This window comes from Euleptes europaea, chromosome 6 (genome assembly GCF_029931775.1).
Source record: "Euleptes europaea isolate rEulEur1 chromosome 6, rEulEur1.hap1, whole genome shotgun sequence".
NCBI lineage: Eukaryota > Metazoa > Chordata > Lepidosauria > Squamata > Sphaerodactylidae > Euleptes > Euleptes europaea.
In genome coordinates this window covers 89296790-89312535 of record NC_079317.1, presented here as the reverse complement: position 1 = coordinate 89312535, position 15746 = coordinate 89296790, and positions in this window count along the sequence as shown.

Genomic DNA, 15746 nt, shown 5'->3' with positions numbered 1-15746 from the left:
CATGATGAAAGAGGTTGCATGTTCATTCTGTCCTACCGAATTCTGCTTCTGTGTATACAGAATCCTAATTTCAATCCTGCGTTTCATCTCTTACTCCCCAAGCATCCATGACCTTCTGTCACAGCAAAAATCACTGTTCGTTCCTACCATGGAAAATTAAATATCGGAAAGAAGGAATCCAACCTCCTGAATCATGTGTCAAAACGGGAGGAAGTGGAGTTTAAAGGTTGTTTTTTAAAATGGAGAAATAAGTACCTTTGCTTATAAAACCATTCAGCTTTTTTAGCTGTCTGGAAAGCCATTTGCCGTTGCAGTACCTTCTTGAAACAGAATTCTGGGCAACTGGTATAAGTGGTTTGCTACAGTTAACTTGTTATTTAACAAGAGCTCTTTGTTTAAAATTGTACTGTAATCACTAGCATTTTTTTTTACAGAACTCTCTATACTTCATGTATCACACAAAGCTGCTTTGTCTTAGAACTCACTGTGTGTGAGTCCAACAGGTGCATATGTTTCTGTGTTTGTTTAGCCAAGACAATGACTGTTGGAAACATGACCAAGTTGCTGTTAATTTTATAATCTTAATGTGAAACTGTCTAAACAATCCGTGCAGATTTACTCCCCAGCTTGGATCTGGTAAAGAATTTTTAATAATAGAATTCTGTACTGCCTCAATTTTTCGTGAGTCTTTATGCCCCGCATGCATATTTGACTGCTTCTTGCAAGATTAAGGCTCTACTTTGAAACACTTCAGTGTTACTTGTCTTGTAAATGATTACTGGAAATATTGCTAACCTTCATCACTGCACTTAATCCATTAAAAATTTACATTTCATATAATTTTCATGAACGCTAGCCTAATCATGTACTCCAAAGTAGTCTCTCATAAATGTATTCTCTTTTCAGGTGTTGTGCTGTTTACCCTTTATCTGTTTACATTCTTTGTGCCTTTCCCCCCCTTCACCTTTCTTATTTCTTCACCTTTATATAAAAATCTTTGGCAACCAGATGAATTGGAATACTCAAAGTTTTTCCTAAACGTTTAAGCAGAGGTTAGAATATATTCTTCCTTTCTTTTTTCCTATTAGGCATTGCATTGATGATTTCACAGACTGTATTAGCAAATCTCCAGTTTGGATTTCAGATTCTGTTCAGTAGTTGGAAGATGTGCCTTGTTTTACAAATCATATTTAAACATTTCCTTGAATGTAGGAATGAAATAAAGGGTTAATTCTGCTATCAAAGATGCAATGTTTAAGCTTGATGATTTGACATAATATACTTTTCATGAAGCCTTTCCATGCCTTGCTTTGCACAGCTATAGTAGATAATATTTATTGATACTACTAAGTAAAACTTTAAGGGCACTTTGATTAAGACTTCATTTGAAAATTACCTTCAATGTGTTTTGTTACAGCTGTACTTAGAAGCCAGGGCAGTTGTATTGTGGAAAGGCCTAGTGAGCAACTCTATATATTTAAAATCTTATTTTTATATAAACCAGCATAACTGGTTTTGATTTGGCTTTTTCTATCTATAAAATTAATAAGCTAAAGTTTATTTCTACGTATCCAGCGAAAGACCAAAACACACTGGGAAGAAAATACATTTTTTAAGAGGCTAGTGAATAAATTGTGATGACTCTGTTGGATTTCTATTTATTTTGTTGAGTAAGAGTGAAGCAATCAAGTGTTAGCATATTACGGAGGATGATTCTAGAGACCGTGTTTTCGTATTTATGAAACTCATTGTGTTTAGCACAATGTGACAAATCAGGTAAAAACTGTTCAGCATAACTGTTTTCTGGTGCTGTCAAAGCATATACTTTTGCACATTCAGAGTGCAGTCTGAAGCAAGTCATGTATATAATAAATTACAGACATTTTATCAAATTTTCCACTGGTTTGTTTTAATTGCTTTATAGTGCCTCTTTTCCCAAGATACCTTGCAAAATATTGTTTGATCCTTAATTTTAGGAAATTAAATTGAGGAAAACATCTTCACAAATCTTTCACACTTGGCTACTTAGAATAAGCAGTGCAGAAGCTCCTGGGGTTTATTATATTATAAAACCTATTTTGGAATACATTCTTGAGAATCTGAAAATTTATGTCGTGAAATAACAGATCCAATATGGAAAAAAAATTAATTGCTTAACAGGACACATTTTCTGGTGACTTGGTGTTAATAGGTATTAAAATTGACCTGCAACACTACAGATGTGTTAAACTTTGGAAGGATGTAAGGTCAAACAACATTCAAGGGAAAAATAATTTTTAAAATTTAGAGGAATGTCTAATGAAAGTTCATACAGCAGGTTCACAGCATAAGTTCACAAAAGATATTTAATCAGAAGTGTGAAGTCCAACCTGTGTTCCCTATATCCTCGTGGCAGCCAGTAACTTGATATGTTACTTGCATTAATCAGTTGTTTCAATAGCAATCTGCATAATTAAGAACAGGGAGGATTTTTTTTGCTTCTAATTGTAGTGGTGGTAGCTTTTAATTGGTACAAGCCAAGATCCACAGGATTGCAAAAGTTATGCCATGAACACAGGGGTTTTAAATTGTTTCCCCCTTATAAGCAGTTCTCCAGACCAAATTGCAGGCTGCTTTTGAAATTGAGAATTTTAGAAGTGGATTGTGATATCGTGTGGAATCAGCTGTTCAAATATAACATATCCAAATTCCTTTGGGCAACTACTCACCCATGTTGCTTTTCAGACACTGTCCATTCTGTTTGTGCTTTTTAAATCTATAACTGTAACAAATATGGCAATACTTTTTTAGCCTCTTGAGTACTCATCTGTGTTAGAATAAGATATGTGCAACATAGGCAGAATTAGAGAAGGCAGTCAGTGCATACATTTCAGCACATCTCAGCACTGCCCGGTTGGAATGTGGAAGCAGCTGGTAATATGATGCTTCTGTATCTAGTCAGAGGTTTTAGAGGGATAGAGTTGAAATGCCACTACACACCCAATGGTTCACAAGAAGTTGCTTAAATGGAATATGGTATACATTCCCTAATATTTCTTGTGTTAGATGTCTACAGAATGGAGTTGCTTGCTCTGTGCTGTCCTCATAAGGAATTTTCACGTGTGTACATTTAAAGAAAAATATTCATGGTTACAATAGTCCAAATTTCTGAACTATGTATGACTGAGGACATGATGTTGCCTTGGTGTAGTAACTCATCTCTGAGAAGGCAGGTGACAGACAGTGAGGGGAGTGTACACATGTGATGGGGTAAGATGCATGTTGGTTGACAAACTATAATGAATAAGAAGAATTGGTTTTTATATGCCGACTTTCTCTACCACTTAAGGAAGAATCAAACCAGCTTACATTCACCTTCCCTTCCCCTCCCCACAACAGACACCCTGTGAGGTAGGTGGGGTTGAGAGTGTGTGACCAGCCCAAGGTCACCTAGCTGGCTTCACGTGTAGGAGTGGGGAAGCAAATCCAGTTCACCAGATTAGCCTCTGCCGCTCATGTGGGAACCAAACCCGGTTCTCCAGATCAGAGTCCACCGCTCTAAACCATTGCTCTTAACCACTACACCACGCTGAGTTGGATATAGCAATCTCTCAGTGCAAGGTGCTGACAGTTGCCAATCTTCCCCACTTCCACACACCCCAGAGCCATTTCCAGCCATTTATTGCTGGAGTCCATTTATTGCTGGACTCCCAGGACCTGCATGGATCAGGAGGCTGCATTGGTGAGGGGGATAAAATCTCTTCAGAAGAAGAAGGAAGTCATCAATCAAATTGATGCAGTTTCCAATTGAAGGTGAGTAGGGGAGCAGGCTGGTGTCGATCTGAGGTTGATTTCTGATGGGGCCCGCTTTTAACCGCTGCTTCCTTCAACGCTCTCTCCCACAGGGTGGCTTTTAGGTGGAGCCCTCTATCTCCCGTTGCCTTCGTGGTGAACTTCATACAAATCGCACAAGCTTTAACATTGTGCTCCTCTCCAAGGCACAGCAAGCAGCCCTTGTGCTCATCTGCGGGAGGCATTTTGGTGCCACATTTCAGACTTTTTTAAAAAGGATTGGAAGCCATAGCGGCTATATCGCTATACGCCCGGGATGGTAAAGGCCTAGGTCAGCGAAGGCTACCTCAAGTCCTTTGCCGGGAAATTGAGTCAAAAAGCTTCTTCTGAACTTCAAAAACTCTGGAGGAACGAAACACACTTCTATGCTCTAAGGCAGCAGAAAAGAAACTGAGGGGGTCACATGGTGGGAAGTTGGGAAGAAACCACCGCGATCTTCCCGAGGGGAGGGGTACCCCCTGATCTATCTATCTGATTCTGCAAAAAATAGTCACCCACAGAAACTTATCTATGCAAATGTAAAATTGTCTTAGAAAAATTAGACAATGAAATTCACGGACAAAACCATACCAAACTATTTTAAGGCAGCAAGATTCCTAGCACTTGTGCGGATGTTGCTTCATTTTTAGATGTCTTATTCTTGAAAATATTAATGACTGTATAACTGTCTAGACCCTGGAGAAGATTAAGAAGGTAATATTGTATACAAATAGATCCACTTAAAATATGGGTTTATTATACATCCTCTTCAAAACTAGCTGCAAGAACAGGCCACCGGTTTGAAGTTATTACCTTTGTACAGATTTTTTGTTCTAATGGATGTCCTTGCTATTGGGAGAAATCTCAGAATATTAGTTCCTGCTCAATATTCAAAGAAGTAGTACTGGTGGAAACAGGCATTTACAGCATCCATGAACTGGGCTATGGTAACTAGAGCCCCTCAACATTCTAATAGGAAATCTGATTTTATACTGTATCTATTTAATTTGTTTCTGCACATCTTAGGAAACCGTATACGTACTGAAGTATCAAACCTTGTAACTGTTTTCAACTGAGTTACCCCAGCAAGGAAATGTGAATAATACTATCGCATGCAGTCTAGATTGCATATGCTTTAGTTTCAGAGCAGACATCATTCTGTAGAAACTTTATATTTTTGTGCTTCGGTTACCAAATATATTTCCTGAACATTGCTATTGTGGTTGCTAGGCAATATGAAAGGTGTTCACACCATGAGAAATTGTAAGGCATGGTAACTTTTCTACTTGATGGTCTCCCAAGCACAAGATAGATTTCTTTCAAGTATCCTGCTATAAGTAATGTTTGCAATGCAATACCCCTTGCTTTGTGCATCATGGACAATTGTAATGTACACAGAAGGTCCTGGAAAGTTTGTCTTGAAAATAAGACATAATGCAGTGTGGATTGCTTTATGTGTAACCAACACAAAAAGTATGCTTCAGTGCCTCAATGCTGCATCAGGTGTGGGTTGTTAAACACTACTAGAATGCCATTTCTTGTTGATTTTTAAAAATGCTGGAACTTCTTCATTCTTGAAACTGATGGGTGTTTTAGGTCCTGAGATTTGTTCATTCAAACAAGACTGGCTACTGTTTGCCACCTTCATTTTTTTTGGGTCCAGCCTGTAATCAAACACACATGGATATATTGGCTAGTTGGAGGAAATTATCTCAAGACAAACCATAACAGTAAAACCAGCACCTTTTATCCTAATACTGCTAGCAATAAAGTAAAAAAAAAATTAGAGATAAAAATCAGGGTTTGGCAAAGGAGGGTTGATTACAGAAGGGGATATGGGTCATTTATGCATGGTCGCATTAACCTCCTTTATTCCCCGTTTCAGCCAGGAACAAAGTAACCTGGGTTGGGGAAAACTGTTTGCATTGGCTGGAATGATCAGGGATGAAACTGTGTGCTAATGGAGGCCCGAATACAGAAAAGCAGTCTCCCAAGTTCAAATTAAGTCCCACCCCTTTCAATGCTGCTCTGTAATTGGCTCTAAAAGAACTGTGACTAGCCCAAGGTTACCCAGCTGGCTTCATATGGAGGAAGAATCAAACCCGGTCTTCAAGAATCAAGATTAGAGTCCACCACTCTTAACCACACCACCACGCTGGCTCTCTCACTCTGGTGAGGCACGAGAGAAGATTTCCTTCCCCCAAAACCCAACTGCCGCATAAAAAAGCAATTCAAGAACAAAAAATAAAAAATGGAGCAATCTGAAAGGAAGGGGGGGTGTCCAAGCCTTGCTTTTTAAAAGCCTTTCTTTTGCTCAGAAAGAGCTCCGAGGAAGCACTTGAATCCCTGCCTCCTCACGCACTGCTTCGTGATTGGCTGTGAGAGAAGCCAATCTTCTGTGCTTCCCCTGTTTGGCTATCTGCACGCTGCCTTGAAGAGGGGTTTGGAAAAGGGTGGGGTGAGGCTCAACCTGAGAAAGTGGTATGCTCACTCAGTGATTCTGGAATTAGCCAGGATGAACGGTTTAATTCGGGTCAGAAGAGGAATGGGAAAAGCGGGTTCATTTTGCAGTGAAACAGGGTTGAGCCGACAAGGAATGAGGTAGCGTGCATACAGAAAAATTTGATCCTGGCTGAAACAGGGAATAAAGGAGGTTAAAGCGACCATGCATATATGACCATGGGGTTTAGGAATAAAAGTGTCAACTTTGGCCTGAATTTCTGGGACGTACTAAAACTAAGAACACCGCTTCCCCACAGAAAATACATGACTGCCCATAAAGAATGCATGCTTGCCCACTGGGAATAGTGGAAACCACGCTTGCCAATAGGAAATACTGAAACCATGCTTGCCAGAAGGGAATGCAGCAGAGCATGCTTGCCAATAGGGAACAACGAAACCACGCTTGCCAATAGGAAACAATGAAACCACCGCCTTTCTGTCCAGTGCCCTCTTATATCCATGGGCTGGGGTCGGGACATGGGTACTCAGGGGACGGAAGGCTGGATCCCCCTCACGGACACCCCCCCCCCATCCTTTTTGGCACTGGAGAGGAGCAGAGAGTGTCTGTGCCCCAGTTCCCTATTGGCAAGTGTTCTCTCATTGTTCCCCATTGGCAAGCGTCGTTTCCACTATTTCTTCATTCCCTATTGGCAAGCATGCTCTCCTTATTCCCAATGGGCAGGCGTGGCTTCCACTATTCCCAATGGGCAAGCATGCATTCTCTATGGGCAGTCATGTATTGTCTATGGGCAAGCGGTGTTCTTAGTTTTAGTACGTCCCTGAATTTCTGATGATGGAGAAAGTGTGTGGGGAGGGGGGGGAATAAGCAAATAATCTTTTGGAGTCTGTGCAACATGGAATAATTGAATTACATAGGGTTGTGTAATTCCACTCTGCTATACTAAAGGTGATGCATCCCCCTAAATGCAAGGGACACCACCAGTGGGGCACACCTTGTGCCTTTACTTTGTTATATGGGTGGGTAGGATACAACTAATAATTTTTAAATACAATAGCATTTAATCTCTTACATAAATTAGCCCAAATTAATTTTCTGATCATAACCAATTTACTGCGGAGACATGCAAACTACCATAGTGCTTGAAACATGCACTCCCAGTTCAGCAGCATGTCTCACCAGAGTGAGAGAGCCAGCGTGGTGGTGTGGTTAAGAGTGGTGGACTCTAATCTTGATTCTTGAAGACCGGGTTTGTTTCTTTCTCCACATGAAGCCAGCTGGGTGACCTTGGGCTCGTCACAGTTCTTTTAGAGCTCTCTCAGCCCCACCTACCACACAGGGTATCTGTTGTGGCGAGGGGAAGGGAGGGCGATTGTAAGCCGGTTTGATTATCCTTAAAAGGTAGAAAAAATCGGCATATAAAAACCAACTCTTCTTCTTCACTACGGAATTCAATTGGACTTGCGTCCACGTATGCATAGGAACATGTTGCATCTGGCTTATTTGATGCTGTTAGTTACTTATTGTGTGGTGTGTAAAGTGCCGTCAAGTCGCAACCGACTTATGGCGACCCCTTTTGGGGTTTTCATGGCAAGAGACTAACAGAGGTGGTTTGCCAGTGCCTTCCTCTGCACAGCAACCATGGTCTTCCTTGGTGGTCTCCCATCCAAATACTAACCAGGGCTGACCCTGCTTAGCTTCTGAGATCTGACGAGATCAGGGTAGCCTGGGCCATCCAGGTCAGGGCTAGTTACTTATTACAGTACTGGATACGTTCCCATTACCACCTGACCCCGCAAATTGCTCATTGTGGTTAAGATAGATGGGGCTTGCATGGTTATGCACACGTGCACAAAATTTGCACATTTCATGGTAGAAATGGAGAAGTAATCTGGCATCGCTGTCAAACAATGTTTCAAAAGAGGTCATCTGCTCTGATAATTAGGTACAGTGGTATGCGGAGGTTTTGCTAGCTTTTGTGTGAAACAACTGAGGGTGTTCCATTAACTATACCAGACAGCTGAAGCCGTCCTAGGTTTGTGGGAATTAAAATATACTGGTTTTGCTTCAAACTACAAACTTGAATAACAATATGACATTTTACGCAGCCATTTCAATGTGTACTCACCTTTGGAATTTTATCTATCAGTTTTATAGTCGCAATGAAAATAAGCCAGCCAATAACAATCATTTTAGTTTTTCCCAAAGTATTTCCACTTACACCATGTGAGTAGATGCAGCCTGCTTTTAAGGGCAAAAGGGTTGAAGTAGAAATCAGCTTTCAACTGATTTTAAGTAGGCCAGTATGTTACTGGCTATCTGGTACAAACCAGATTGTATTGTGGACTTGATTGTGACATCATTTGTTACATAACAATTGCTCCAGCCACCGTGACATAAGCAAAGTAGTTATCATAACAGTAGCAAAGACTTTTTGATAGATGATGTCAGAATTGCAAGAGCAGATGAGTGTGTGACAACCCTCAAGATAATAGTTTCACTCTGGTGAACAGCCTGCCAATTAACTTCCATGTTGTCTCCTACTATTAGTTATTATGACACCCTTGGGTTTTAACATGTGCACCCTGATCTTATGCGTGTGTACTCAAAAACGGGTATTTAGCACATCCTTCCGAGGCCGGTAAAATGAATAAGCAGCTTGCAAGGGGTAAAGCGAAGATGACTGGGGAAGGCACTGGCAAACCACCCCGCAAACAAAGTTTGCCTAGGAAACGTCAGGATGTGATGTCACCCCATGGGTCAGGAATGACCCGGTACTTGCACAGGGGACCTTTACCGTTACTTTACAAGCATTTGTCAATTATCTAATTTTCACTGTGGCCAAGTCTGTGGATACTTAAAAATGTGGAGGCTGCAGCTATGAACAGACACTGATCATTCTACAAACCTGAGAAAAGCACCAGGTCTGCACAAAAATCTGAAATTTAAAAAAGAACATTGAGAGGTTAACTCTCACTCAAAAAAATAGAAGTGCCTATAACTGTAAGAAATAAATGCCCTTTGTCACTGTCGTTAGGCAACCACAACAGAATTGCCAGTTGAAGACTTGGTTTCTGTTAGTAAAAGAATGGGGAAGGGGCAGGACCGTTTTGACCTTTAAGGTGGGAATCATTGGGGCCAGACCCATCAGCAACCCATCAGCGAGGCTGCTTGCTACTGTTCAACAGCAGCCACCCCACGGAAGCCAGTGTGATATAGTGGTTAAATGTTTTAGAAGAGGCTCTGGAAGCCCAGGTTCAAATCCCACTCTGCCATGGAATCTTGCTGGGTGACGTTGGGCCAGGCATTCGGTCTAATCTATTTTACAGGGTTGTTATGAAGATAATATAAAACAGAATGATGTAAGCTGTTTTGGGTCCACAGTGTGGAGAAAGACATTGTATAAATGTGGTAAATAAATAATAAAGATTATAAGGGGCAGACAAAAGGTAGATGGATATATATCTCCTCTTCTTCCTATATATATATATATATATATATATATATATATATATATATATATATATATATATATATATATATATATATATAATTTGCGGCTAATACGCCAGATGAAACAGAAACTGACCATACAGAGTAGATATTTGCAACCAAGGCCAACAAAATTAGGAATCACCCAATTTTACGGGAGGGAGAGGATATGGGGACTGCCAGCAGGATGGAAAGAGGAAATAGTGTGGGAAGAGGGATACAAGGGCAGATGAGGTGCCCTTGCAAGTCCTTGCGGGTTCCCCATTGCGCATCTGGTCCTGGACTGGTTGCCAGTACTGCAGAACTCAGCCAGACTCTTCCCAGCGAGGAGCTGCCAGGAGTAGTGAAAGAGGGGAAGCTAAAAAGAGGGAGGCAAATAAAGGTAGGTTGGCTGGTGGGTGGGTGGGAGAGAAGGAAGCAGAGAAAGGGGAGATGCTATAGGAGCTTTCAGAGAAGGAAAAGATGAAATAGAGGGGGAGGGGAAATGAGATGCCTCCTACAAGGCCCTTCAGGTCCCCTGCTGGTTGCCTACCGGCTTAGATGCAGTGAGTGGATCTTTTTTGAAAATTGGGATAACATTTGCCCTCCTCCAGCATATGACCCAGCAAATTTGACTAGGTAAATAACACAGTGTCACTTGGCATATCCTCCCCTGTTATATCCCCCTCTGTTTTACCAGCTCAGAAAATGTGTTTCATTTTAATTCCAAGAACCTCAGGGCAGTATAGCCACCAATGCAGCATCCTTTAAGCCAGTTCAGGCTGAACACCTGAGCGAGCTTTCTGGCAGAATAGTTACCTGAATACAAGTTTCCCCACTCCTCGTTTAATAATAATTGTAACGCGCACATTTTATATATACGCTTTATACCCTAATGCATCTGAAGTGAGCTTTGATTCAGGAAAGGTGATCGTGAAATAAACTTTGTTTAGGTTTGCCAACCACCAGGTACTAGCTGGAGATCTCCTGCTATTTCAACTGATCTCCAGCCAATAGAGATCAGTTCACCTGGAGAAAATGGCCCCTATGGCAATTGGTCTCTATGGCACTGAAGTCCCTCCCCTCCTCAAACCCTGCCCTCCTCAGGCTCCGCCCCAAAAACCTCCCCCTGGTTACAAAGAGGGACCTGGCAACACTAACTTTGTTAGTATAAGGTATTTTATTTGATACAATATATTCAGATATATTGTATCGAAATAAAGATTGATTGATAGTATAAGGTGCCACTGGACTCTTGTGAATTCTGCAGCTTGATTCACTTGATGCAAACCCAGCTGGCATTTATGCATGGGAGGTTTATGCATGGGTTGGCCATTTATGCGTGGGATGTTTATGCATGGGTTGGCCATTTATGCATGGGAAATGTAGCAGGAAAAATAATAAATCAAAAGCAGGAAAGGGAGACAGACTTGAGACCAGAATTTGAAAAAGCCAGTGTTTATTCAGTACCACTGGGCTCAGCCTTGCTCTTGAGAGCATTAAAAGAATTAGCTGTGCGTTTTAACAAAGGTGTGCAACATCTTTTATAAGCTCATTATACATTCTAAAATACATCACACATACATTATACTGTTGATTGGTCATGCAAATCTTCTACAGTTAATTGGTGGATTATAAGACATTACTGATCCTAGCAGGTTTTAATCATACAGACATTTGATTGGTAAAGCATAAAGCAGACATCACATGATCGGTCAAGCCATCTTTGTCTAAAGCCCATTGTTCTGCACCTGCTGTTCTTATCATAATTATACTCCCTTCTATTTCTCAGCGCCTGTTTTAGTTTTAGTAACTTTCCCCCTGCAGTTTCACCTTGGAGAGCTGAATAACAACTTTCTATCTCTGAACTAAATATATCTTTTTGGCCCCCTCCTTTGGAGTCCAGTGATTTCCCAAAAGGCCTACTGATTTTCTAAAAGCCTGCCACCTCAGAGGTTTATGCATGGGTTGCCCGTTTATGCATGGAAGTTTTATGCATGGGCTGCCCGTTTATGCATGGGAGGTTTATGCATGGGTTGCCCATTTATGCATGGGTTTGCCGCTCCCTAGATACACATTTTCCCCATCTGAGCTCTCAAAACTCTGCACAGGAGCTTGTTGTTGAGTTTGGAGAATTCGGATGGGGGAAAATGGGCACCTAGAGAGTGGCCAACCCCACATATAACCATAATTTAACGGAATTTTTGCATGGAAATGATATGGAAGAATTTAAACAAACATGGTCTAAGGCCACCTCATATTGGGACAAGATGGCAAAAATGGATTTTACGATGTGATTTGGTGAGTTATAGAAAATAATTCTTTAAATAAAACTAAATACTGGACAATTGATAAACAAAACTACTAGACACTTCTTCGGAGGTCTGGTGATGGGTCACTTCTTTTTCGGTGGGTGGGGGAGAAAGGGTATTTTTGAATAATTAGATTGATGATTGTACTGAATATTGAAGTGTATTGACTATGTTGTATAAATACCCTTTTATACTTTTTTTCTTTTAATATTATTGTATATATAGTTTTTTATTTTCCTTTTTATATTGTATGTTTTGTTAAACATTTAATAAAAAATTATATATATAAAAAAAGAGTGGCCAACCCGAGCCCAAACCTCCCGTGCGGAATTGGCCCAAGTGGTCCGGCCGGCGCAGCTTCGCGCGGCTCAGCGGCGTGAGTCACACGCGCCTCCCAAGGAGGAAGAGGCAGGACGCTGCCGGGCCGGCCCGGGCCGCGCCGCCTCCCCTCGCCCTGCCCTCCAGAGGCCGGCTGCTTTTGGTCCCCGCCGGTTGCCGTCTGGGCCGAGGCGAGCAGGAAGCGCTGCCGGGCCTCGGAAGGAAGGGCAAGCGGGCCATGGAATTCTCCGAGGAGAAGCTGCGGAAGCGGCTGGACAAGGCAAGGGCGCCGCCGGGGCCGCGCTAGCGAGGGAGAGAGCGAGAGAGAGAGACTCTTCTGCTCTCCGCCAGCCGACCCCGGAACAACACCCCCGGAGGGGCGGGGCCGAGAGGGAGGGACGAGAGGGGGGGCTTTTGCTCACTTCTACTGGGTTTCATCAGCTCACCTTTCTTCCTCCTCTCCCATCACCGCTTTCTTTCACTTTGATATCTATCTATATCTTTATTAATTTGGGCTATGTGCTGATCAGCTGGTAAACCCATCCTCCCTATCTGTCTCTCTATCCTGATCAGCGCATAGCCCAAATTTTACTGAGTTTAATCAGTTCACCTTTCTTCCTTCTCCGCCCCCACCCCTTTCTTTCACTTTGATATCTATCTATATCTTTATTAATTTGGGCTATGTGCTGATCAGCTGGTAAACCCATCCTCCCTATCTATCTATCTATCTATCTATCTATCTATCTATCTATCTATCTATCTATCTATCTATCTATCTATCTATCTATCTATCCTGATCAACACATAGCCCAAATTTTACTGAGTTTAATCAGTTCACCTTTCTTCCTCCTCTCCCCCGACCCCTTTCTTTCACTTTGATATCTATCTATATCTATCTCTATCTTTATTAATTTGGGCTATGTGCTGATCAGCTGGTAAACCCATCATCTCTCTCTCTCTCCATCCATCCATCCATCCCTCCTGATCAGCGCATAGCCCAAATTTTACTGAGTTTAATCAGTTCACCTTTCTTCCTTCTCCCCCCCCCCACCCCTTTCTTTCACTTTGATATCTATCTCTATCTTTATTAATTTGGGCTATGTGCTGATCAGCTGGTAAACCCATCATCTCTCTCTCTCTCCATCCATCCATCCATCCATCCTGATCAGCGCATAGCCCAAATTTTACTGAGTTTAATCAGTTCACCTTTCTTCCTTCTCCCCCCCACCCCTTTCTTTCACTTTGATATCTATCTATATCTTTGTTAATTTGGGCTATGTGCTGATCAGCTGGTAAACCCATCCTATCTATCTATCTATCTATCTATCTATCTATCTATCTATCTATCTATCTATCTATCTATCTATCTATCTATCTATCTATCTATCCTGATCAACACATAGCCCAAATTTTACTGAGTTTAATCAGTTCACCTTTCTTTCTCCTCTCCCCCCGACCCCTTTCTTTCACTTTGATATCTGTATATATCTATCTATATCTTTATTAATTTGTGCTATGTGCTGATCAGCTGGTAAACCCATCATCTCTCTCTCTCTCTCTCTCTCCATCCATCCATCCATCCTGATCAGCGCATAGCCCAAATTTTACTGAGTTTAATCAGTTCACCTTTCTTCCTTCTCTCCCCCCCACCCCTTTCTTTCACTTTGATATCTATCTATATCTATATCTTTATTAATTTGGGCTATGTGCTGATCAGCTGGTAAACCCATCCTATCTATCTATCTATCTATCTATCTATCTATCTATCTATCTATCTATCTATCTATCTATCTATCTATCTATCTATCTATCTATCTATCTATCTATCCTGATCAACACATAGCCCAAATTTTACTGAGTTTAATCAGTTCACCTTTCTTCCTCCTCTCCCCCACCCCTTTCTTTCACTTTGATATCTATCCATCTATCATCTATCAATCCTATCAATCATCTATCTATCTATCTTCCATCTATCTTCTACCTACCTACCAACCCATGCATAAACCTCCCATGCATAAAACGTCTGCTGGGTTTGTGTCAAGTGAATCAAGCTGCGGAACTCACAAGAGTCCAGTGGCAAGAGTCCAGATTTATACTATAAATCAATCTTTATTTCGATGTTAAATTGTGGAACTCCCTGCCCCAGGATGTGGTGATGGCTGCCAGCTTGGAGGGCTTTAAGAGGGGAGTGGACATATTCATGGAGGAGAGGGGTATTTATGGCTATTAGTTAGAATGGATACTAGTCATGCTGCGTACCTATTCTCTCTAGTATCAGAGGAGCATGCCTATTATTTTGGGTGCGGTGGAACACAGGCAGGATGGTGCTGCTGCACTCGTTTGTGGCTTCCTAGAGGCACCTGATTGGCTACTGTGTGAACAGACTGCTGGACTTGATGGGCCTTGGTCTGATCCAGCAGGGCCGTTCTTATGTTCATCTTCGGGCTATGCGCTGATCAGCTGGTAAACCCATCTCCATCCCTTTCTCCAAGCGGATGACTGAAGGCGACTAAGGGGAGACATGATAGAGGTCTATAAAAGGATGCATGGTTTGGAGAGAGTGGACAGGGAGAAGTTTTTCTCTCCCTCATAATACTAGAGTGTGGGGTCATCTGCTGAAGCTGGAGGTTGAGCGATTCAAAACTGATAAAAGGGAATTATTTCTTCACCCAACGCATAGTTAAATTGTGGAACTCCCTGCCCCATGATGGGGTGATGGCTGCCAACTTGGAGGGCTTTAAGAGGGGAGTGGACATGTTCACGGAAGAGAAGGGTATTCATGGCTACTAGTTAAAATGAATACTAGTCATGATGCATATCTGTTCTCTCCAGGATCAGAGGAGCATGCCTATCATATTAGGTCTGTGGAACACAGGCAGGATGGTGCTGCTACCAGTCGTCTTGTTTGGGGCTTCCTAGAGGCACCGGTTGGCCACTGTGTGAACAGACTGCTGGACTTGATGGGCCTTGGTCTGATCCAGCATGGCTTTTCTTATGTTCTTATGTTGCATCACTGTAACACGTGAAAGTAATCACAAATGAGACGAAGACAGCCCCTCCTTGAAATAACCCGTGCAGTGCTTTGAGGATCTTTCTTTACTGTAGAAAAGAGCAAGAGTCCAGTAGGACCTTAAAGACTAATGCAATTTCTGGCAGGGTAGGAGCTTTCTTTACTGTGGCAGTCCTGGCCCCTTGAGCCCAGCAACTCCTGGTTTAAGTCTCTGTTCCTGTTATATGCTGTAGGCTTGTGGAAACCACCTCCTGTGTTTTTCAGACTGACCTCCCAGTTCAGTCTAGCCCATTATTGCATTTTTCCTGGGGGATGTAGAATTATTTCTTTGAGGCCGGGAGGACCACGCAAATTATTTAGTGCG